Below are 26124 nucleotides of genomic sequence, written 5' to 3'. Positions count from 1 at the left end.
TTGAGCCTCCAGTCATCTCACTGTTACGAGGGATAAAGCCTCACCAGAGGGTCGGGAGGAACTGATGAGCTCTCCTACAGGCAGACTGCTCTCGGCCACCCTAGGGGCCTATGTCAAATGCTGGTTGTGAGTTTATTTTTCAGTGTTCTGGCCTTGCCTCTCACTCTGACCAGGAACTTGTTGTTGATCCTTGAACCTCTTCCCAAGCCCAGGAGAGGTAAATATCTGATATTGCCTTGGGTGTGACCCCAGTCAGTCTTATTAATAAACATCCCTTCCTGTTTCTCTACAGTGAGAAAGGAGGAGGGAAGCAAGGTCCGAGGAGGGCCACGGGGCCTCATCAAGCGAGGACCTCAGCACAGGCAGAAAGAGCTTGCTCAAGCTGAGTCAGTCTCGTGTTTTTTCCTGTTAAATGATTCACACGCGGAGGCAAACTGGTGTGAGATGTGTGAACTCTTCTCTGCCTTTCATGAGCTTCCAAATGAGCTGGTGATTTTTGTTTTCGTTTTTCCTAGTTCCCTCTCTTTCCTTGGAAACATGATTGCAGTGTTTTCCATTTGAGGTTGAGGTTTCCGCTCCTCATTTAAATGCCCTGGGGAGATGGGGTCATCATACCACAGAAACACTGTAGATGCTCTTGACTTTGAATCTAAGTGGCCATTCTAAACGTTATTCATATTCCTTAGACTTCCTTGTGGGTTTTGACTCTAGTAAGACTAAATTATAAATAAAATTTCATAGCTTATTGTATACAATGAAGTCTGTTTCTTTACAAATCAAGCTCTAGACATGTGAATTTTCTACGTGACTGAAAAGGCCTATTTTTGTAAACATCCAAGACATTTTTCAATTATTCTGAATGGGAATTCCTTCTGGAATATAGAACGTGCATAACATTCTTCTTCGTAATGAAATTTAACCTTTCATTCATTATTAAAAGTCATTATCTTTGGGCCAGCCTGGTGGCATAGTAGTTAAGTTCACGTGATTTGCTTTGGTGGCCTGGGGTTTGCAGGTTCGGATCCCAGGTGTGGACCTAGCACCACTTGTCAAGCCATGCTGTGGCGGCATCCCACATAAAATAGAGGAAGATCAGCACAGATGTTAGTCAGAGCCAATCTTCCTCAAAGAAAGTAGAAAGTAAAAAAGTCGTTATACTTACATCCTTTTAACACTCCCAGCTACCATTTCATTCTCCTCTCATGTTTAAGGGGGGTCAGTTTTAGTTGAGGCCCTTCTTCTACATTTGGTTTAATCTTCATGCACATCCATAGCCATAATATCCTTTTCAGCCAAGTTATTCAGGAAGAGATGGTTTTACTATTTGACTAAATCTGGACAGTGATGACATTCCCCAGCTTAAAACTCTCTAGTAACTTCTCACTATAGTTAGAATATTAGCCAAACTCCTTTCCACCACCTGCAGAGCCCTATATGGCCCAGCCGTTGCCTTTGTCTTCAACCAACCCCCCCTCATCCACTGTGGTCCACACACTGGCTTTCTCTCTGTTCCTCCAAAGGGCCAAGTTTTCTCGGGTTCTTTGCACTTGTCATTGCTACTTCCTGAAAGATTCTTCCCTCTTTTTCTTCTGACTGCCTCCTTCTCTTTATTCAGGGTTAAGGTCAAGTGCCACTTCCTCAGAGAAGCCATTGCTGTCTTCCACACAAAGCAGGCCATAACTTTATTGCTTTTCTGCTTTATTTTCATCCCAGCAGTTAAAGCACCATTGGAATGCTTAAATGTATTTTCCTCTTTATTCACTTTTATCGATGATCATTCTCTGTCAGCTCTGTCATGCTCCACGAGAGGAAGGCCTTTATCTGTCTTGTTTGTTGATCTATTGCAGTTTCTGGAACAGCTCCTGGCACCTAGGAGGCACTCAGTAAATACTACTGAAGGAATAAAGACTAGCTCATCTCCACACCTACTTAAAGCTCATCTCCATCTATCAAGGGGAGTTCTGGCTGCCTTGAGTCTTACTACACCTTGGGTAATCTGGTCTGAATTATCAACTGCAATGGCATCCTCAGATGGCTGTCAAAATAGTTAGAAGCTGGTAATGTTCAATGTCATTCGATCCAATGTTGGAAAAAGACAAAAGAAATAAAAGAATGTTGAGGACACACTCTAATTTCTTGGGTAGTTCTTTTTGAGACTTTTCCAACAAGATATAACTACGAGCTTAGAATAGAGAATAATAATCATTAGAGGGGGATCTAAACAGGAGTATAAAGTGGCCCCCAAGGACAATAGGTCTTTGAAGTCTCATGATGTATTTTTAAAATCCAGATGAATTTTGCATTCTAATCCATTATATATCTGGGTTTGATTTAATATAAAAGAAATTTCCCCTTAAATTGTTGGGAAAAAATGTGCCCTCCAAGAAGATGTGTCCTGTTTACCCTGGAAAAACACCAAGAATCCCCAAGTACATATGGTCCAAGCTGATAATCATCTAGAAATTATTCTGGAGGAGACTGGAAGAGAGCACAGCCCCCACCCATCCCTCTCTGCCCCATCTTCACCCCAGGGAGGAAGAGCTGTGGACAAAGATACCTAAGTGAACTGCGAGTCCTAGAGGGTGTCAAGTTTTGAGAAGGAAAAAAGGCTAAACATTTGATGTGTCTGCATCATTCTCTTTTCAGACATTTCTTTTAAATCATTTCACTGCTTTCTTTCTTTCCATGTGCTTAGTGAGGTAAAAAGTGCAAGTACCCCTCACTCCTGAGAGAAGAGATGTTGGAGTGACCATAAACTCAATTTTCTCAGGACCATCCTGGTTACAGCTATTGTCCTGACAGGATTCATAATGCTCCCTTCTCATTTTCACAACATATCACCCTAAGGGACACCTTCCCCACTCTTCCTCCCATTTAAAAGGACAAGCAGGAACCAAACTAAAGGAGTCACAGACAACATGATGTAAATCTTCTTCCAGACCAACTTTAAGCCACCAAGGAAAAGGAGTCCTTCGGACTCAGATCAGTTGTCCATATCATCCATTAAGGAATTCACAAAAGCATTTGGGGTCCAAACCTTGGTTTCTAGTAGTGAAGTTTCCTTTCTCTGATATAATTCTGCAGTTAGGAATCTGTAATCACTATGGACTGCTCGTTGAGGATTGGAGGTTCAGGATCCAGGCCATTATGCATACATTACAATAACAATATTTATAGGGAGAAGACAGAAGAAGCAACCAGGAGGGTATGGGTGAATTGGGTTAATTAGTAAAAGAAATTTTAAAATAAAATGTGATGAATGGAAAATATTTAGTCAGAGACACCACATGAATTTGAATAATCAGCCCTTTCAATGGCCTGGCATTTGAAGGCATGAAAGAGAAGAGCATTATCCCATGAATATACCAAAAAACAGATTGCTGGGATAGTAATTATCATGGCCACTGCGGGAAGCATAATAGACCAGTGGTCCCAGCTGCTGCCCTCTGAAATCCATCACCACCTTTGTTCTGAAGCCATGCCTTCTGTGGCTGCTCCCAGCCATGACTAAGCACAGCAGGCTTAGTAAGGCAGGCCCAATCCTGGAAGATGTAGGATTCCTCTGACAGGCACCTTTGGCTTGAGGAATCTGAGTTAGCCTTGCCAAACTATCTCAGATTTGAAATCTTAAGACCTTTCTTCCTTGCCTTCCTTTCCTCTCTCTTTCACAGGGATCGGCCCTGTGTGGTGGTCTGACAACCCTCCCATCCTCCTCCAGCTCCGTCTCCATTTTCTCCATGAGGTTCTCCTCAACAAATCTCTTGCACTTCTAATTCCATCTTGGCATCTGCTTCTCAGAGGACTTGAACTAACACAGTGAGCCAACTAGGGATCTGTTTGAGGGACAAGAATAATTAGGTCATTTAATGCATTTAGGATCATTCCATCCAAGACTAAGAGGAAGAGTAATGAGTGATCGTAAAATAATGAGTTTGACCACATTTAAGAGGGAACTTTCTGAAAATAACTAGGTGGTGATAGAAATGGTTGTGATGGTGGGGGTGGAGGTGAGAGTAATCAGGATCTGAAGTTATTTATTTGCGTATCTGATGCTACGTTAGGTCCAAAGGATAATTCAAGAATCTGAAGAGATTCCATTGTTTTTGGCAACATGGATAGTTTAGTGGATGTATGTGGACTGGAGCCCTTTTAAGAGGACTCTGTGTACTCTTCTTTGGACTCTATACAGTACTTTTAAGAGGGCTCTATATAGACATAATTTTTTTTTTGCTTTGCAGTGACTCGCTTACAATTTTTATGATTACAAAGTTTTGCATAATTAGAAAAAGTAAATCAGAAAGTTAACTACTTGCATCAGATGTCAATTTTTTTCAGCCCGTAGGAATGCACTTATTATAAAAGTAATAACTTACATTTTTATATTCTTTCAAAGTCTTCAAGTGTGTCAAACTTTGTTTCCCCGATGAGATACAGTAATGCTTGTATAACTGAATTGGAAAGTGTTTGTCATACACTCTTACATTTAAACCTAACATGGACCATGTGAGGTAAGGAGGGCAGGTAGTGTTAATACTCACTTTCACCAAAGATGAAACTGAGGCTCAATGGAGTTAAATAACTAATAAATAGTAAAGTTCAACCCAGAAACCAGGTTGTAAGGCAGAATTTCTAGGAATGACTCCTAAGCTTCCACACTGTGAACACTGCAATGTGTGAATGTGATGAGACATCACCCATTTCCATGATTGTGCTATGCTATGTAGTGTAGTTGACCTTAAAAAAGGATTATCCAAGTGGACTCATCTAATCATTTGAGCTCTTAAAAGCCTCTTCTGCTGGTGGTAGAAGAGAAAAAGAGAAATCAGAGAGAGAGATGGCAGAAGGCAATGTCAGAGAAAGTCAAAGCATGAGAAGAATTGAATGTGCTGTTGCTGCCTTGAAGATGGAGGAGCCCATGTGGAAGGTACGAGAAGGAAGTGAATTCTGCTAACAACCAATGAGCTTAGAAAGGAGACTCATCTCCAGATGAGAACTGCAGACGCAGCTGATACCTGGATTTTGACCTTGTGAGAAGCTGAGCCACACCATGCCCGGACTTCTGACCCACAGGAACCGGGGAATAATAAATGGATGTTATTTTAAGCCGTTAAGTTTGTGGACAGCAACAGAAAACCAATACAGGGCTTTTCTGATTCCCTCACTATTTCACCACACCACCCTTTACTCTGGACCAATGCTAATAGAAATGAGTAACAGTAAGCTGAAAAAACACAGGATTAACCTTCTAGATAGAAGGATACCTTCTAGTTTTGTTAATTTAATTTTGATTGGAATTTTAGCTTTCTTAGAGATATTTATTTTAGGCCTGATCTCATTTCCTTTGGTTCTGAGCCTGTGGGCTTGAACTCATTTTTAAGAAGACACAACTCTCATTTCCTCATGTTGATTGTTTATTTGAAAATATTTCAGGTAAATTATAAATAAAATAATCCAAAAAGAAAATATTGTGAACTTAATTTTAGGCTGTCATAGCTTGGGTACATTTTAAAACTCTTTTTATAAAATACTGAAAATATCGTGGGGATTGTCTGAACAAGTATAATGAAGGATTATTTTATCTGCTCATTGTACCTCCTTCTGTAAACTTTATTCCTATTCTTTGGGGAATGCTCTTCCCTCAGTCAAACCAAGTGCTTCTTAGAAAATGTCCATGTTCAGATAAAACCCCATCCTCCCACCCCCAGAGAATAGTACATTGGCCTAGAGATGGACAAAATCTCCAAGCTAAGACCCTCCCCTAGTAATTTCTAACTTTTCACCAGAGAAGGTATATATTAATCCATCACCAGTGGTAAAAGTTGTAGGATGTAGAACTCAGAAAGTGTTGACAGGAATGTTTCTTGCCGTGTAGAACACACCAATCTACACTGAAAGAGAAGGGAGCCAACACAGAGAGAGGAACAGAGCAAGAGCTGGAGAGAGATTCCTAAAAGTGTTTGACTCTCTGCTTCAGTTTTTCTGGAAGTCCATCTGCATCCCTGTAATTCCCAGGGTTTGACTCTTCAGTTCTTCGTGGTATTCCACGAAACAGCATATTTCTCCTTTTACCTCAACTAGTTCAAGATGAGTTCAGTCACTTGAAACCAAGAACTGTGACTCATACAGCAGAGAAATTTTATTTCATTTTCCCTTGAAAATGTTTATCATCCTGTAGTGGAAAACTTCTAGCAAAAAAACTGCCCAAGTATCTCCAGGAGAGGGGTGATTCAGCAGGGCTTCATTTTTATTCCTTTCAAGTCAAAACTGGGGCTTTAACACCAATGGCCACACTAACTTGGTTGTTTTGCTCACCACATCAAATACTCCTTCCCAAAGGCTTTGCACATTTAAAAACTTTTAAGTTATTAATGCTGTCTTGATTACAGCAGCCTATAATCTGTCAGTGTCAGATCATAAACACCTACTAGGTACTTGTCTCACCTATCTAGTATATTTCCTTTTGCATATTTTTAATTAATGCTGAAATTAAATGAATTTATGAGTGTCACATATTGCTAAGGAGATTTGTCAGGCAGAGAGAGAGAAAGAAATAGAGAGATCTATTCCATTGTTTTTCTTTCATTTCTATTCATATTCTTAAGGGTAAAATGTGATAATAATTTTAAGTCAAATATATATGGATAATATGAAACCTATAGTTTTCACCTTTTGACATCGATCACTTGCAAGGAAGAGATAATAGTGCCAGGTATAAACTCATTATCTCGTGATTGGTTAATGTTTCACAAATAGAATCATAATGTGTGCTTTGGGTGATAAAGAAACATTGAAAGGCACTATTCAGACTGACCTTTGTTAAATCGTTGTTCTTTGGGCAAGTTATTTTAAATTCCCTGGGGCCTCTTCTCTAAAATGGGGATCTATAGGGTGTTGTGGCTAAGAATGTAAATGCTGACATAGACATCTTGGTTCAGACTTTGGCCTCAACACTCTGACCTTAAACAAGCTGTTTGGTGATTCTGAGCCTTGACTTTCTAGTGCATCTTAAGATAGACAAACAGATAGATAGGTAGAAACACACATATACATAGGTACATACATACATACTTACACACACCAGGCATGTTCAAGAATGTTAAAGGCCACATTGTTCATAAGAGCAAAACATAAATTAAATGAAACAACCCAAGTATCCACCAACAGTAGAATAAATTGTAGCAAAATCATCCAATGGAATATTATTCAGCAATAACAATGAACAGCAACACACATCAATAGTGATAAATCTCAAAATAAAATATTGAGGGGCCGGCCCAGTGGCACAGCAGTTAAGTGCACAGATTCAGCTTTGGAGGCCCAGGGTTCACTGGTTCAGATCCTGGATGCAGACATGGCACCACTTGGCAAGCCATGCTGCGGCAGGCATCCCACATATAAAGTAGAGGAAGATGGACACGGATGTTAGCTCAGGGCTAGTCTTCCTCAGCAAAAAGAAGAGGATTGGCAGTAGTTAGCTCAGGGCTAATCTTCCTTGGAAACCAAAAAATAAATAAAAAATAAAATATTGAGAAACTAGTAAGTTCTAGAAGAATTCATACTATAGGATTCCATTTACATTAAGTTCAAAAACAAGTACAACTCAACCTTGTATTTCCTACGGATACATACATAGATGGCAAAACTAAAGAAAAACAAGGTAATAGTTTACGTAAAGTTTATGACAGTGGTCACTTCTACAGGTAAGAGGGGGATGTGAGTACAGAGGACCCACAGGGACATCTAAAGACCGATAAAGTTGTATTTCTTAAACTAAGAGGCGCATATACGGTGTTTGCTTTCCAGTCCTTCTGTAAACTATACATAGGTATTTTCTGCATTTACATATGATAATTTCAAAACAAAAATAATGATTACAGTAAGTAACTACCACATTTTGAAAGAATTAAATAAGAGTGTAGATGTTTAGCAACAGTGTCTAACATATAATAAGCTCTCAATAAATGAGAAGAGCCATCATGATGATGTTAAGACACGCAGGTATTTGTACCACTTAGAAGAAAATACCAAGACGTATGCCTTCTACTGTGTACACTGTTGCATTCCAAGATGGCTGAAAATCTATGGTAGAACTGCAGTCCTATTAGAGGATGAAACTTGATAGTTTTCAACCTTCACCCTCCCAAAGGATAGTGCTAGAAGAGATTCTTAGATTCTTAGCCACAGACAAGAAATCTACTTAGTTAAATATCAGGCACCCAGTGGATATCCATATTGATGAATATGAGGTGCTTAATTACCTGATAGAGAATTAAGCACAACCTTTAAAAAAAGGATTGATTAACATTTGCATCTTAGTAGAGAAAATAATAAACAGTGGGTAAGTATCAACTTAAAGCTGTTCTAACTAGGGTCTATTCACAAAATAATAGAATCATAGAATTAGTAAAGCACCTTGACCATTATCTCATTCAATTATTTATTTTACAGCTGAAGAAGCTCAAGCTCAGCAATTTAGTTGGCCTCTTCAGGGTCAGCAGTGAGTTTGTGTTAGACTCAGGACTAAAACACAAATTAGGATGGAAGTTGCAAAAAAAAGTCCTAATATTGGTGTTCACCAGACCAAAAAGAAGGGAAGATGGGAAGTGGATGAGAATAGAAGGGAAAGTGAGTGAGATCAGGTACAGGAGATCCAACACTCAGTTCCTTTCAGAGGAGCATAGGAGCTGGAATCCATTGAAGCTGCCCTAGGATACAGGCCTAACACACCACTTTTTTGGGTAACATCTCTCAGTAAACTCCTTTTGGGGCAAACTCCTGGGAAGAAGACAGACTCCACAAATTCTAACAGTAGTAACATCTCATGCAATTTCAAAGAACTCTGACGCCCTCAACCTCACCCTCATCTCCATCATCTTCATCTAATCCACTTGATGGGCATGCAATACAATCCTTGCTCTTACTTATCTGCTCATGAATTATGTTTACCCCCAGCCAATCACCAATCTAAGGCTAAGTTCATAATTATTTCTTCAATAAGTACTGACAGGAAACCTGTTAGGAATAAAGTCTCTGTACTAGGCACTAGGAATTTGATGAAAAATGTTAAATCAAACTCCATTTACCCTGTCCAATGAGGGGAGACAGTGAGTTAATCAAAAGAAAAATAGACCAACCAGAAGTAACTCTGCACAACCAATCCCCCCCACCCTTATGTCACAAGGACAATTAAGTAAAAGCCATAAAGAACCTTTGCTCCAGGACCTTATCAGCTTGAGCCAGCTGATAGGGAAAGTAAGTCTTATGGCTGAACTCTTGAACCAGGAAAGGATCAGTCCAAAGTTTCTGTCAGGTGACGTGACCTACAAAAGCATTCCCATTTCTTGGCTTATCTTTATGACTGACGAATGATTGCCTCCTATTTGCTCTATAGGCTTGGAAAATGTGGTTAAATTGCTGAAGCTCTCCCAAGCAAGAGGTTTCCTTCTGGGAAAAAAGAAAAATAATCCCCTAAATGCAAGGTTTAATTAATGAAAAAGTAACTTAGATTATCAAACTATGCCTTTTATTTTTTTTGGTCTGATGCCTTGTTTAACAAGCAAAAAGACCTCTAAACAGAAACCAGACCTTTCTCTAACTTTTATATTCTAATTTGTTGCCACTCCACAACATTTGTAGCAGCCCACAACAAGAAAGTATGACCTCATCAGTTATTCACTCCCTGCCATTCACCGATTTAATGAGTTTCATTGGAAATTCCCATTTTAGGGGAAATTTCTAAATCATAATAGAGCTCTTTTTTTTTTTGTTATTCTTTGTAAATGAAGCAGTTGAATTGTAATCGAGGTATAGTGGATGATTTCTCTAAAGGAATAATTCAGTGTGCAAAGCCAAGTGTAAGCCTTCCTGTTTATTAAGGGAAGCTAGGTTTGAGATCCTAAAGCAGGGCTGTGACCATACTGCATGAGCATCTAGCGACAGTACGCACTGGCAAAGCTTAACTAGTTTACAACTTCAGAGACTGACAGCAAAGGGCAGAGTTAATAACTGCTGTGTGACCAAGCACTGTGCATAGACAAGTGTTCAAACAATGAGAGTAATGCTCTCTTTTCCAGTGATTTATTGTCTGAAATTCTGAGTTAAATGGAGCACCACTGTATCTAAAGGATGCAGTCAGTGGACAAAAGCTATTCAATCAAATGCCAACCTCCACAGCCCATTGGGAGAGGCAGCAATTTATTCAAAATGTAGCTCAGAATAAAGCAAAGCTACCTGTCAGAAATTAACCCTATTATAAAGAAAACAGAGTAAGAAAGAGGTAGAAGTACAAACAAGTAAATAACAGCAAATACATCTATCTATCAGACAAGATCATGGCAATTTTTTTTAATCTCAAAAATTATTCCAGTTTCAAGAAAATAATTTGAAAAGATAAATATGCTCATAGTCAGAAAAACTAGGTTCAGGGGGTTGTCTGTTGGTCTCTTTCCTTGATTCAGTTAACTTTCCCAACGAGGGCCAGTATGTTTCTCAGACCTTGACCCAGCAGTAGATTAAAGTCCTTAATCAGAGATATGAAATGCCTTATCTAGTGACACATATTCTTTCTCTGTCCTTCAGAGCACATCTTGTCGCTCCAAAGGAAATTCACCATGAAACTAAATGAGAGTCAGTAAGTACCTCATATGGAGATCCCCCCTGGCTGCCTGAAGACCACATCACAGCACCAGTCAGTCATCCTTTAGAAGAACCAGCAAATTGTACGTGTAGTTACAGTGCTGGGTAGAGGAAGTCAGGATGGGAGAAAGCAGCCTTAGGTCATCCTCCCAAGGCCTCTGATGTGGCAGGAACAATCACCTCGTACACACAAATGATCATTGTAATCCCCGGTACAAGGGCTTGGGGTGTGGGAAAGGAAGCTCGGCACGGCATTTGAAAGCTAGAATTGCAAGGTAAGAGATCTGAGAGCTTCAAGAGGAGTCTGTTTTGTTTGTTTTCAGTCTAGACTGAGAGCGCAAGGACTTAGGAAATATGCTTTAGGTTAGAAGACACCCTGGGGTTGTTTTCTTTCTCCACTTGGAGCCCTGAGTAATAAGGCACATGCCAGTGCCTGCACTCAAAGCTGACGAATGGCTACAGAAATTCCCAATCTTTCTCTCCACACCCAATCGCTGATCAAAGATGACTGCTCAACTTCCTTAGGACCTCCTTCGCATCTCCCACACTCCTCATGTCTTCAATATTCCAGATAGCTCAAAATTTCTCACCTGCATTACAGCAATCATCTTCCAACTGCTCTCCCCTGCCAACCCCAGATCCATATTCCATACTGCTTTCAAAAGAGCAAGTTTGGCCAGAAGACAGTCCAGTTTAAAACTCTTTAGTGGCTTCCTATAGCTTTGGGTTAAAATCCAAACTATCCCGATCCAGGATCTGGTAAAACAGTTACCTGGATTCATTTCCTGTCTTTGCTATTTCCCAACTTGGGAAAGTTTCTTAACCTCTTTCATCCTCAGTTTCCTCACCTATAAAATGGAATAACAATAGTTCTTCTTCATAGATTTCTTGCTAAGATTCAGTGTGATACTCCCTTTAAAGAGCTTTGCACTGTGCCTAGTAAATGGTAGAGCCCAGAGTCGAAATCAAAGCCCACCATACTCCAAATCTGTTTTTTATGCATCCACTATGCTACCTTTACACCATTTAATTTCCAAAAACTTGCCACTATAGTATTTCTGATCCTACACGCTTTTCCAGAACGTTGCTACTTCCTCATTAAGAGGTAAAATCTACATCCCCTCCCCTTGAACCTGGGCTAGACCTTATGACCACCTCAACTAACTGAGTCTGGCACAAGTTAGGCTATGCAATTTCCAAGACTAGGTCATAAAAAGCAATACACCTTCTGTCTGGTAATCTCTTCTAGAGCATGCACCTTTGGAGGCCTAGGCTGCCATGTAAGAAGTTCAGCTACCTGAAGCTGCCATGCTTGAGAGATCATGTGAAGAGATCACATAAAGATAGAAATGCCTACCGAGCCCCAGCTGCCCAGCCATTATTCCAGCAGCCCCAGCCATCACCGCATGGAAGAGAAAGGAGCTGTCCCACCAGGTCCTGCCCAAATTGCAGATTTGTGAGCTAAATAAATGTTTATGATTCTTTAAGCCACTAGGTTTTTGGAGTGTTTTGTTACGCACTAATAGAAAACCAGAACACCCACAGAAACCTCCAACAGTAGTTAATCACTTTCATTTCCCCTGACAACACACCTTCCATGGCTGTCGACATCTACAGCTGCCTCTGCCTACAAATCACTACCAGGCCACAGGCCCAGCCTCCACACACATACCCTCATTTAAAGAGTTACTTTGCTTTCAACAGTCATTGTAGTGAGTTTTTGATGTACTTTTAGTCATCTCTAGTCATTGTTGTAGTCTTAGTCATCTTTCCTCAAATCTGGAAGTGGGGGCCAGCCCTGTGGCCGAGCGGTTACAGTTCTGCACTCTCTGTTTTAGTGGCCCAGTTCCCAGGTTTGGATCCCAGGTGCAGACCTACTCTGCTCATCATCAGGCATGCTGTGGAGGCATCCCACATACAAAGCAGAGGAAGACTGGCACAGATGTTAGCTCAGGACTAATCTTCCTCAAGCAAAAAAAGAGGAGGATTGGCAATAGATGTTAGCTCAAGACAAATCTTCCCCCGCCCCCCTCCCCCACACACAAAAATCTAGAGGTGGGTGGTTAAGGACCCAATCATCAAGTCAAAGTTTCTAGGCTTAAATTTTATTGTCCACTGCTGCCAGGCTGTATGACTTAATCTCCCCAGACTTCTGTCTCTCCAAAAGGGAGTAATAGTCAAACCCCTATCTTGGCATGGTAGAGATTCACTTATAGCTGCTAGCAAAGTTCCTGGTATTAAACGGGTTCAGTACATGTTGCTGTTGTGAGAGCACTAATTACATATTGTATCGCAATTATCTGTTTCTCTGTTTCCTCTTCTGAACAAGAACAGTGTATCCTTAATTCCTGGCACCCAGGATATGCAAAAAATACTTTTGTTAAATGAATGAACAGACAAATGGATGAATGAGTGAATAGGTACGTATAATCTAGCTCCCTTCAACTCCTTATATCCAGCATTTCGGGGAGGTAAGATGATAGATATCTCCAGTGTTATGGGAAGCAGTCCTAGAGCTGGCTGCATGCTTTCCTTCATGTCTGGTCCAATTCTTCTCTAGTGGTGCTATAGTACCACAGCCATTATCTATGAGAATCTCTCATTCTCAAAGCCATGCAGAGAGCATCCTCAATTGGCCAAGTGAAACCTTTCGATCCTGACCATCCAAACCAGATGGCAGAACTCTAAGGAAAGCCAGTGCCAAATCTCGGATGGCCTCCAACCGCAGATTCCCTTTCCCCTCCTAACCATTTTATAGCCTGCCATCGAGATGCCTGACCTTGCCAAGTAAAACCTAGTTAATCTTTTACAATGTCAGTCCCCTTTATGGACTCCAAGATATGGCAATGCCATATGGTGGCAATGCTGTAGAAAGGACTCTGCTCTTACCTGACAAGCAGGTTTATCTACACGAAGCAAATAATTTACCTCTTGCCTCGTGCATAATAATTCCCCACTGATTTCTGCTCAACTGAGAGAAATTACTAAACAGCAACACAACCTTGATTAATAAGAAGAGATATTCTATGTCTTTAATTTTTGTTCTTGCCATAGAATTTACACGTATACATATTTAGACATAAAATTCTCAACAGCTAACAATCTAAGGAAACGTTGGCTGAGTTCCAATAACTGGCACTGGAACTCAGGGCTATTCCAGAATATCAATGTCACTCCAGGACGTCTTAATTTCAACATCCAGAAAACCCGAATGCACCAGGGAGTCCTTCAGTATGCCCTCTTGCCTCAGCATAAAAGGAAAATTTTAAATATTTTTTAAATGAGTAAAATCCAGGGTGTTTTAGTCTATAGTCATAAACAGCTTTAAAAGTAAATGTGGAATTTATCTTATTGTTGTTATTATTGTACATTCTAGGCCTCTTATAAGTTTAATCATTTCTGCATTCTTTCTCTGGAAGGAGCTGTTTGCAGGCTGCAGAACGAGCGTTAGAAAGATCTCTGAGGCGTGGCACCACCTTCTCTGATTGGGCAGCAGCTCTCGAACGATGTGGGCCTTTTGCTGTTGACTCACAAGAGGGCAGCAGCTTTGCAGCTTGATGTCAGCATGCAAGAATGTCAGACACTTCTCTCTGCCAGCCAGCCCCCCTCCAGCCCCAGCAGTAGCCCAGAATTAAGCAAAGCTGTTTGGGTTAGCCTCTGACCAGCCTCCCGGCTGGGCTCCTTGCTACCCTGGTTACAATGCTCCAGCAAAGAAAATCCCCACCAGATCTCGGCAGGGAAACAGTAAAATCTTCCAGCTATGTGTCTGTGGGAATGCCAATGTAATTGCCCAATTAAGCTTTGGAGTATTTGGGGGACTGGGTACGGTTTTCTGGGTGCCCCTCTTCATAACACTCACACACACACAGACAAGTCTTCCCTAGAAGGAAAATATCAGAATGCAGAAAGAAATCTGTAAACAGGCACTAGCAAAATTTCTATATTCTAAATGGATTGTGTGCTGTTTGTATTCCTGGTACTTGATCTGCCTCAATTTCTCCCACCTTCCTGATTGTTTCAACTGAAGCCTCAGATGAGAGCCAGGACCAGCCCTGTTGTCTGTTCTACCCTAACAGTCTAGATGCCCGTGAAATTAGACGACTAGGGTCTTTCTGAGAGGATTGGCTTCCTAATGCTTATGAGACATGGCAGAGTTGCCTGCCCCACGGTAGCCGGTCCTAGCTCTGTGAGTACCTATTTTTATTTATGACCTAGTTTCGCATCTTCTCTTCCATCACCTCCCCACTTAGCAGAAAAGAGAGTCTTAGTTCTAAGTTAATTAAAATGTTCATATCTGTTGCACCTTTTAGATGATTCTTCTGGTTTTAGGCAACTGAAGGCAGTAAGCAGATGCCACATTGTATATCCAGTGAAGATAATCATGGTCAAGGTCAAGCAAGCAATTAAATCAGTATAATTAAGCCAAGAAATTGATGAATCGTGGGAGCTAAGAGTGCCCTAATTTAATTTGCTAAAGTGTGGGCATCCCAGGGTTTAAGACAGTTTGATTCCCTTGGTACATTAAGATTTGAGGCAAAAATGCTTTCTATGATCTTGCCCTCATTCCATTTCTTTATCTTGATGGATGGCACCAGCTTCCACTCCACGTTCTGTTTGAATGTCCTCCAGGATTTTCCAGTTTGGTTACTGTATTAGGCTAAATTGTGGCCCCTAAAAAGATATGTTCATATCTTAATCCCCAGAAGCTGAGGCTATGACTTTATTTGGAAAAAGTTAAGGATCTGGAGATGAGATCATCCTGGATGATCCAGGTGGGCCTTAAATCCAATGACTAGTATTCTTAGAAGAAACACACAGAGGAGAGACACAGGGAGAAGAGGACAAGGCCATAAAAAGATAGAGGCAGAAGCAGAGTGATGCAGCCACAAGCCAAGAAACTCCTGGAGCCCCCAGAAGCTGGAAGAGGCAAGGAACAGATTCTCCTCTAGAGCCTCTGCTGGGAGCACAGCCCCTGCTGACATTTTGGTTTTGGACTTCCTGCTTTCAGAATTGTGAATATGTTTCTGTTGTTTTAAAGCAACCACGTTTGTGGTAATTTGTTACAGTAGCGGAGGAAAATGAATACAATTCCAAATTCAAATGCCCTAGAGGAATCATACAGATGATGAAATGAGCAAGGAGTCTAGGTAGGGAAATTCTGGTTTCAGCATCCCATATAACTTTTCGTTACTAAAACTGATCCTCTCAAAGGCAAGGAAACAACAAAAAGTGCAAGTGGTCAGTAGCAAAAGTGTGAAACATAAGTACCCATCACTCAAATCCATCTGATTGTTACCAGTGGAAAACACGAGCCCAGTGTGGCCAGACCTTCTCATTTTTATTGGATCTTTATTTTAAATCCCCTGCATTGTAAGTGTTGGTTCAAAAACCAAACAGGCGAACTGCACTCTGTGGGCCCAAGCAAATGTATTTGAGGGCTGAATTGTGACCACAAGTGTCCAGTTGCAACCCTTGGAGCCAGCTGACACTTCTGACTGTATTGAAGGTAGGTACCACAGACAGTTCATGACAGAACCAACAACAGGACCTTGCCTTCCTCCTATTTAACCCAGCCTGCCAGCCCAGGCCACTTACATTCAAAGTCTCTCCCATCCTTGGTGTGGGCAGAGAGAAATATTTTGTTGAAATCTGAGACAACATACCTCCTTCTTCCTTCTAGGCCTTTCCTCTTAGTTTCTCTGTGGTAGCTTAATTTGGACTCTCACCATTTAGAATCTAGAAAGTGTGTCTGTGTGTTTAAGAGGATTGGAGGTAGGTAGAGACTTTGCAATGCAATGTGTGATGACTATAGAAGGAAAAACAGAAGAAAACAAATTCTATGCCAGGGAGAATTGAAAATCAAAAGCCATTTTTTCTGTGCTTATTTTATTATAAAGCCTTAAAATACATTTTACTAAAAGGATTGGTCTTTAGATCATAAAACTTAAGATATAAAACTCAGACATAACTTAATATTGACACAGCCTCTGCATTTATTTGAGTAAAGATCGCTACTTCTGCGACCATTTATCATATCTTAGAGCTAGCCTACCTCCCAATTTCGTACAAGAGGCTAAGTGGTCTGAGTGGTCTAAGCTGCCTGCAGATCACTTTAAAGTAAGATATAGCTCAACCAGTTAACCTTTTCAGTCTGTCTAGGAAGGCGGTTAGGAAGGTGGTCGAAAGTACTGCAAAAATGAAAGTAATGCAAAGATTTATACTGTAACTCTTGGTTGAGTCAGCAGTGAGAAAAGAAAGTTGTAATCAATTTTCATAACTGATCCCTGTGTTCTTATGGAAATGCTCTGAAAATTAGTAAAGGAAGCTTTTGAAGGGTCTCTTTGAAAAGTACAGTAATTTAAAAGATTTTCAGGAATAGAGAGAGAAATGAGTCTCCTTCCTGGTGGACAATCATCCTTAGTCAAATTAAAGTTAAAGATACAAAGAACTCTAACAATTCAATAATAAGAAGACAAACACCCCAATTTTCAAAAGGGGAAGAGAATTGAATAGACATTTCAGCAAAGACATATAAATGTCTTATAAGCACATGAAAAGGTCATTAGTCATTAGGTCAACATCAGCAGTCATTAGGGAACTATAAATTAAACTGGTAGTGAGGTATCACTTCACACCCGCTAGGAACAAATCTGTCAAGAAGACAGACAATGGAAGTGTTGGTGAAGATGTGGACCAGCAGGAACCCTCATACATTGTTGGTGGGGATGGAAAATGATACAGCCACTTTGGAAAACAGTTTGCCAGTTTCTTAAAACGTTAAGTGTTAATTTTTCATACAACGTAGCAATCCTACTCCTAGGTGTCTACCCAAAAGAAATGAAAAAATACTTCCACACTAAGACTTGAACATGAATGTTCATAATAAGATTATTAATAATAGCCAAAAAGTGGAAACAACCGAAATGTCCATCAACTGGTAAATGGATAAACACAATGTGGTATATCCATAAAATAACAGCATATTATTCAGCCATAGAAAAGAAGGAGATAGATGTGACAACATTTAGAAACGTAAAAACCATTATACTAAGGGAAAAAAGCCAGACACAGTACACTACGTATTATATGATTCCATTTATATGAAATTTCCAAGAAAGGAAAAGCCATATGAACAGACAGTTGCTTAGTGGTTGCCTGAAGCTGGGGTGGGAATGAAGATTAACTAAATGGGTATGAGGGATCCTATTGGGATGATAAAAATGTTCTAAAGCTATCGTTTTGTGTGGCAATGTTTAGTAACAATATGTTTTGTGGTAATGTTTAGTAACTCTGTAAATTTATTAGAAATTATTGGATTGTGCACTTAAAACGGGTGAATTTATGGTATGTATGTTCTATCTCAGTAAAGTCATTTAATAAAGTTAGAGAATCATTAAAAGAATAAAACCACATGTAAAACATTCTCTCTCTTTTATCCCATAACCACTCTGCCAACAAATTTGTCAGCTGTCCCTACCAAATACCTCTTATTTTTTATCTTTTTGCATATTTGAAGTACATGATACACAGTTCAAAATACAACATGTATAAAGTAGAACACAATGAAAAGTTTTCCTTCCACTCACTCAGCCATCCACACCTCTCCCTGGAAACAATCGCTATCAGTTTCTTGTCTATCATTATAGAGACATTTTATGCATCTCCGGAAATATATATATATATGTGTATATTCCACCTCCCCAACACAGACGTACCATTTTTTTCCACAACGTGTAGCATACTATACACAGTATTCTACACATTTCTTTTTTCACCTGATAGTCAATACCAAATCAGAATCTAAATATTGCTCAAATCTTGTCCTTCTTTACCACCCCACTGCCAGGGGACTGGGTGGGATCCTCAGTACCTCTTGCCTGCACCATTGTATTTCATCTAATTTGAGATGCCATCAGTTATAAGACACACTGGTATTTGGGGGCCATCAAGAGAGGAAAAAAATGCTGCCAATTAAATTATGACATTGATTGCAAGAGGCATCCCAATTTCAGAAAAATGTAATGTTAAAGAGTACGTATATATGCTTCGAGAAACAATAAAATACGGTATTACAACATTCTCCCAACCAACATCAAACATTCTCCAACATCAAACCTGGCTCCCTTTCAGTCCATAGTTTCCTGCCAGAGCAATTTTTCTAAGCTCTAGGTTTAATCCTCTCATTCCTCTACCTAAAATCCTTTATGGTCTCCCACTGCTACAGGATAAAGTCTAAATAACTTAGCATGACACACAAGACCCTTCCCTTTTCTGGCCTCATTTCTCTCCACTACTCCATGCTCTAGACATACCCAACTACTGACTATTCCTCAAAAATGTATGGCTCTTTCAAAACTTTGTGCTTTTGTACATGTTGTTCCCTCTGCCTGGAATACACTTGACCCTCTTTCCTCCTAGCTAAATACCATTTGTCCTCCAAGACTCATCTCTGGGAAAATTGCCATGCACTTCCCCAGTTCAGTTAAATGTCGTTTCTGTGCTGCTACCCTCGCTGTGTTTAATTCCTCCAGAAGCAATTCTTGCCTAGTATTAGCCTTCATTGTTTCCTTGACTGTTTTTACTACTTTTACTTTTCACTCATCACATGATTGCCACAGTGCCATGGTAAGCATTCAATAAATATTTATCACATGATTGAGTATGTTGGCCCCTGGATGTAATCAACACATCTGCAATAACGGAGGTGTGGTCAGCTCAGCAGAGGGGAAAGTACATTGCATGTGAAGTCAGAAGATGCCTGGGCTCTGACACTTCTAATGCTCTGATCTTAGTTTTGTCAGTTAATGTTTCCAAGACTTGGTTTCCTCATCTAAAAACATGAAAAGTGTTAACTGCCTGAAAGGCGGCTAAAGGGATTACATGAGGCAAGCATCTGAAGTAACTGGCATGGAGTTGGTGCTCTAAACTTAGCAGATTTTATTAGAGTAACTGGAACATCCTATGCTGTCAAACAGATTTTATGTACCCCAAAAGCAAACACGTCACTGGCATGTGATGTAATACCCAATGGTCTTTGTTTTCCTGTTTTTATTTAACCTTATTTTCTTTTGAAAAGGTGATATATACCATGCACCAGAAATCACGGCTATAAAAAACATATACACTCAATTCTTGCCCATACCATTACCCCCAGGCCCTGTAATTAATTACTTTAATAGTTTCTTTTAGATCTTTCCCATGTTTTATTTTTAACACAAACACAATCACACAAAAATGCATATTTTAGGACCCTTTTTTCACACAAAATGTACCATGTTATATATATCCTATTCTGAATGTTGCTTTTTCCACTTAATATCTAAAGGGACTTCGTGACTTTCTAAGTTTGTCCAGAAGAATTCCAGTCAAGTAGATAGTACATGGAAAGAGGTATTTTATATATTGCTTCATATCACAACTCCCAGCCATAAGCAAAAGGCAAACTTTGACTCACCGTCTCAACTCTTTCTAAAGGGGACCACAAAGAAAGTGTATGACTAAAACAATGAAGGATCGAGTCTGCCTCTTATACCAGGCCACAGGAGAAGAAATCGCAAGCAGACTGAAAGGGCTGCAAAGATCCTGGTGTTTGGCCTTGAGATCAGAAGAATGCTGCACACGGCACCAACGCACAGACTAGTAAGTCTCAGCACTGCTGTTTCCTGTTATCCCTGTTATATACTACTGTTTACTGTTATTCATCGTACGAATGGTATGCTCCCTAGAGAGACTTCACCCTTAAAAGAAAAGATTATTTTCAGAATTGTAAACAGGTTCCATTTTAGGCTGTGGCTCAGGTTCAGAACAAGATCCGCATTTTTTTAAGACTATGCCTGTTTAGAAATCAAACACTCGGAGTACAAGGAGGTGGTTTGGGCTTTGTAAATAGTTATTATTCTTTCAGTTTTGTTGATCACATAAATAATAAAGTTACAAGTATAAGAATAGTAAAAGTTTGGGGCTGGCCCCGTGGCCGAGTGGTTGGGTTCGCGCGCTCTGCTGCAGGCAGCCCAGTGTTTCGTTGGTTCGAATCCTGGGCGCGGACATGGCACTGCTCATCGGACCACGCTGGGGCAGCGTCCCACATGCCACAACTAGAAGAACCCACAGCGAAGAATATACAACTATGTACCGGGGGGCTTTGGGGAGAAAAAGGAAATAATAAAATCTTTAAAAAAAAAAAAAAAAAAAAAAAAAGAATAGTAAAAGTTTTGGAAAATGTGGATATTGGAATAATAGACTTTCGTTTCTTTAGCAAGCTCAATTATGACCAAAGAGTGCCCACGTCCTCTCTCTTTCTCTGATTTTTCTCTCTGGCATCTATCACCTGAGTTGGTGACCTGAAGTCCTTGAACTCTCATATGAATTCACCCTCATTTAATCACTATGCTCCCCACTCTCAAATCCCTGACTGCCCACTGCCTTCGGAAACAGACTAACCAGGAGAAGTCCAATGAGTGGGTCAGCACAGACAGCAGATTCACCATCTCATGCCCAGTAAATTACCATCACTCTGACCCCATTTGTCATGTATACACACTGCAGAAAATTTACCGGGAAGATTAATAATGGGCTAGGAAGAGAACAGAAACTCCTGATGATCTTAGATGGCAATAGAAGCACAGGGCTGTGTCTGACCACACCAGCCCAGAGAAGTGGAAGCTTGAGTTGGCTCTCCACACCATACAGGCCACAAACACTGCAAACTCAGCAGGTGAAGAAAAATAAGTGCAGGCAGCTACGGGAGCCAGCAGGCAAAGGCTTCGGATTCAACACAGTGAGAGGGAGTAGGGAAGGTAATTAGGGCAATGAGGTAAAGCCCATTAACAGCTGATTTCTCAACAAACTATAAAGATATTGGCACAATATATTTACTATTTGGTACTTGAGCCAGAATAGTAGGATAGTCTAATGAATGAGCTGGAGATGGCCGAATAGAGAAGTGCAGAGGGAGCAAACACACAAAAGCACTAAGCTTCTAAGTCTTGAAATAACAGGGCACTTTAATAACTCCAGAGAGTTCCTTATGAATGGAGACGGAACACCAGAGAGACAAGGCCAGCATCCTGGTAAGAGACAAGACAAGGCTGGAAAAATGACCGGAGCCAGATGATGAAGGACTCTGTGAGGTCATGCTATTGATCTTGGATTTTAATTTGAAGGCACCACTGGGAGCCACTGCAGGATTTTAAGCAGGGAATAACAAGATGAGATTTAAGTTATGGGAAGGTTACTCATAGCATGTAGGTCATGGATTTGAGTGTGCTTCCATAGCACCTACCATACTATATTGTAATAGGCATTCGTCTGTCTTCAGGCTAAACTATAACCTCACTGAGAGCAAAGAGTGTGTCTGCTTTCTCACTATTGTACATCTGGTACCTAATACAATGCCTAGCACACAGTTAGTCAAGAATGAATGACTGAATGGTGGGCTGGATGGAGGGTATCCAATCTCATTCATCTTTTTGTTTCTAATGCTTGTACAATACTTGGCACAATGTAGGTAATCGATAAAGATCTGTTAAAAAATGAATGAATGCTGACTTCTGCCTCACTCTCCAGACTTATCTCCCAGCATTCCCATGGTCCTATAACAATAAATTGTATAGTTTACCCAAATTCCTTATATTGTTTGCCTCTTGTATGTTATTCTCTCTGGTTGGAATTCCCGACCCCATCAGCTGTCTAGCTTGTGAATTCCAATGATGTCTCAACGCTCAGCTCAGATTTTACCCACTTGGGGGGAGACTTTTGTAATATCAATGCCTCCCCCAACTGCTGACCCACATAAGATTCCTCCTGACCCATTTGCTCCTTGGTTCTAGCTGTGTACCTTCTCACTTATATGGTTTTTATTGCATTCATCACATTTCGCATTATAATTTATTTTGTATAACTCTAGATTTTGAGCTTCTAGAGGGCAGGGTCTGTTCCATTTTGCTTCTTCAACACCTGTCCCAGCCTAGACGTTGATCATAAGCGGAACTCAAAAAATGTCTTTTTGAAATTTAATTGTCTATTTTTGAAGTTATTTGTATTTTATCACTTGTGGAGTTAATTCGTTTCATGGTTTACTCTCCAGAATGTTAAGCAGTTCTGCCTTTTTCTGTCCTAAAGTCATCTCAGGCTGCCTTCAGCATGTGCCATGGGATTTGGTGAATAATTCTGTGCCCGTGGAATCTATTGCCTTTATGATTTGCTCTCTGTCCTCTCACCTTTCATGTCTGCAGATGGAGGAGTCCTAAGTCTGATGAAATGGCCCTTTAATCATCCTTTTTTTTAACTTGAACTTCAGATCCTATCTTTATCCAAACTATCCTGTAGGAAGCTTACAGAGGCCAGAATCACGCAGTTTTCTAAGGACAGACACAAGCTTCCTATCATTGTACAAATGAAGAGTAATATATTTTTGTCTCATTTTCCAAAATTCTTCCAGTGGTGATCATGATTTTGTTGGCTTTTCAAGTAAAAGCAATAGATGGAATCAGAATCTTTGCAGTGACCTCTCAGTCTCCTTCTTTTCATAAACAAGAGCTCAAAGCCATTGCAGTGTCCCCCCAAGTGTGTTTTTTCCTGATTTGGATCATGGTCACCTACCACTCTTTGCAAGGATGCCTTTCAACCTTGGCTACAAGTGTCCTGTTCAACAAGATGCGTTGCACAACTGACTCCTTCCAAATAGAATGTGTGAAAGAAAAAACTAGAAACAATTGATTCTCTTTCTATTTTTTCTAAAATTAATCGTTTTCCGTTTTTCCACCTAATTTCCACTCTCAAGGTTTAGTAGTGAATACTTGTGGAGTGCTAGATTCATGTCAGGCACTGTTCTAAGTGATTTATATGATTTACATGTAATCACTTAACCCTCACAAAATCCGTATGACATTCATATCAGTATCCCTATTTTACAAATGAAGAAACTGAGACACAGAGAAATTGGATCATTTGTCAGGAACACATATTCCAAAACTAGTATGTGACAGAGTGGATATTGCAACCTATGCAGTTTGACTTATGGCCTAGAGCTGGGGTTTGGCGGAGCGGGAGGGAAAGAGAAAAGGCAGAGTTTTATCTGAGTCCTTCCTCTATTAGCAGTGACTTTGGGTGAATATTTAAGCTTGCTGAACCTCAGTTTTGACATCTGTGATGTGAAGATAGAAATAGATACCTCACAGTTTGTTGAGAGTAGTAAATATAACCATGCATGTAAAATAGCCGGCTGGCTGAAAGTGCTTACCAAATGTCATTTTTCTCTCTCTCCTCCACCCAGTTATTTCTCTATTTTTAGGTTATCACAACCATTTGAGAGCCACCATTAGGAACCATACAGTTTACTTCCTAGTCCCCTCCTGTACCAGCCGTATGAACCGAAGCCCCCATTTCCCTTACTGTAACCTAGCAATCATCAAACCCACTGTCAGATGAAATGAGATCGTGTTTGAAAGGCAATTAGCGTAGTACCTGGCAATATGGTAGGTGGTCAATAAAGGACAGCAGCTATAATGATGGTGATGATAAGGAAGCGGAGGAAGGGGATTAGGAAGGATTACCATGATGTTTTCAGTCCAATTCTCCCTTCTCATCTAAAAAACCACCATCTGCCCTCCAAGGCTATAAGAAATAGAAAAGCTTGTCACTGTTACTTCCTTGAGAGAGGGAAATTATGACTCCCCAGAAACTATCCTCAAGCACAACAGTCTCAACCTTGCGTAAAATCACCTGGGACATTTATTAAAATTTCAGAGAGCAGGGAATCACCCAGAAATTCTAGTCAGTAGGAAAGTCACGTGGCCCAGAGACCCAGAGACCTACATTTTGCACCAGCTCTCAGATGACTGATTTGGTAGTCCTGGGATCATGCTAAAAAACACTGCCCTAGGATGAAATCAGCATATTTGTTGCCTTGAACCAAGATTATTTCCAAGAATCTGAAAGAGATGTTTAGTGGGATTTAAGCTTGATTGTTGCTTTAAAGGGATTATTTATTGGGAAATATTTATTACTGCATATCATATCAACTCGAAGCATTTCTTCAAATATTTCACAGTTTAATTCTTGAGAATAAGCAACAAAATAGACACTCCTTTGACAAATATATATCTGTACATGTATGTACACATAGATTTGTATGTAACACATTTGAGCATTGTTCTCAGAAGTTTGAGCTATCCTTAAAAGAACTTTCAGTCCATTTTCATTATCTCCTACAGCCTAGTCTTAAATATCAGTCCCAGCTAAACTGTAGATGGTATCATCAAATATTTACCTATTGTTACATGAAGGATAATGAATTTGTGTTTTCTGTAACTCTGAAAGGGCTAACTTTGTTTTATTCAAATTTCATTCCTCATACATGCATCAAGAATATTTTAATTCACTTCACAAAGTTCACTCAGTGACCATCTCCAGTATTAGTAAAGAAAATTCATGCATGGATAGTGCCACTTCATAGATTGAGAAGCAGAGGGGGGAGAGTTTACATTTCCACAGACTACAAAAAAGGTAACATGATAATTTACTGTCATTGAACTGATTCTGTGCGCAAATCACTAGAGCATGTCTGCCATCAACTGAATTTGGTCAATCTTGGTTTGCTTTGGAGAAAAAGAATTTTCAAAGAAAAAAATGAAATTTTCATAGTATTTCACTCATGGCCATTGTTATGGCTTCCACAGTATTATTAAGAAATTACATCTAAAATCCTTCTAGAGACAGATTTAAGCTCGCAACCCAGGAAAGCAAATAAATTCATCTCTACTGATCTTAAAAATTTTTGAGACATTAGATAACTTTTAGATGTCTCTGGCCAAGACTTGAGTAGACTAAAAACTAAAGGAAAGCTGCAGGTGGTTCTTAATAGAAACCATATAATTTCACTTGGAGATAATGAACATCTCATTTTTTCTAAGGAGTTTCTAGTGTTTTTCTAACATTTGTTATGTAAAGAATTATATCAGACGGACATCACCAATTACAGATCTTCAACATTACTTTGATCAAGCGTTCCTTGCAATGTTTGGAAGGAATATGTTTTAATTTAACCATTTACAAATGTTTGAAATTAAATATTGGCTCAATCTAATCCAAGTTTAAAGAAAAAAAATTTTCAGAAGCTTAGTTTTAGATTTTCTTAATTTCATAGCCCATTAAAATTTATTCCAAAGTCTATACTGTCTTATTACATCTTTCATGTCTTACTCCTACAGTTGAATGTTTTTCATTTTAACTTTTGAAATTGGAGTTTAAAATGGGCTACTTCATCCTGCTACTCATTCTATGCCTTTTAAAGGAAGAGCTATTTGGCTGGAAAAAAGTGTGGGGGTGTTTTTAAAGACTAACGGGCCATTATAAATTAGAATCATGTGATGTCTTTGCTCAGTTGACAATGTAAGGAACAGGTGCCTATTGAGTTTCTCTTTGGTTTGACAAGCAGGTGCGTGGTATGCCACTGTTGCTGATCCATCCAGACACTCCAGTTCAGACAAA

This window comes from Equus przewalskii, chromosome 22, assembly GCF_037783145.1.
Source record: "Equus przewalskii isolate Varuska chromosome 22, EquPr2, whole genome shotgun sequence".
Taxonomy (NCBI): Eukaryota; Metazoa; Chordata; class Mammalia; order Perissodactyla; family Equidae; genus Equus; species Equus przewalskii.
The sequence above is the reverse complement of the archived record's forward strand: the minus strand, read 5'-3'. Positions refer to the sequence as shown.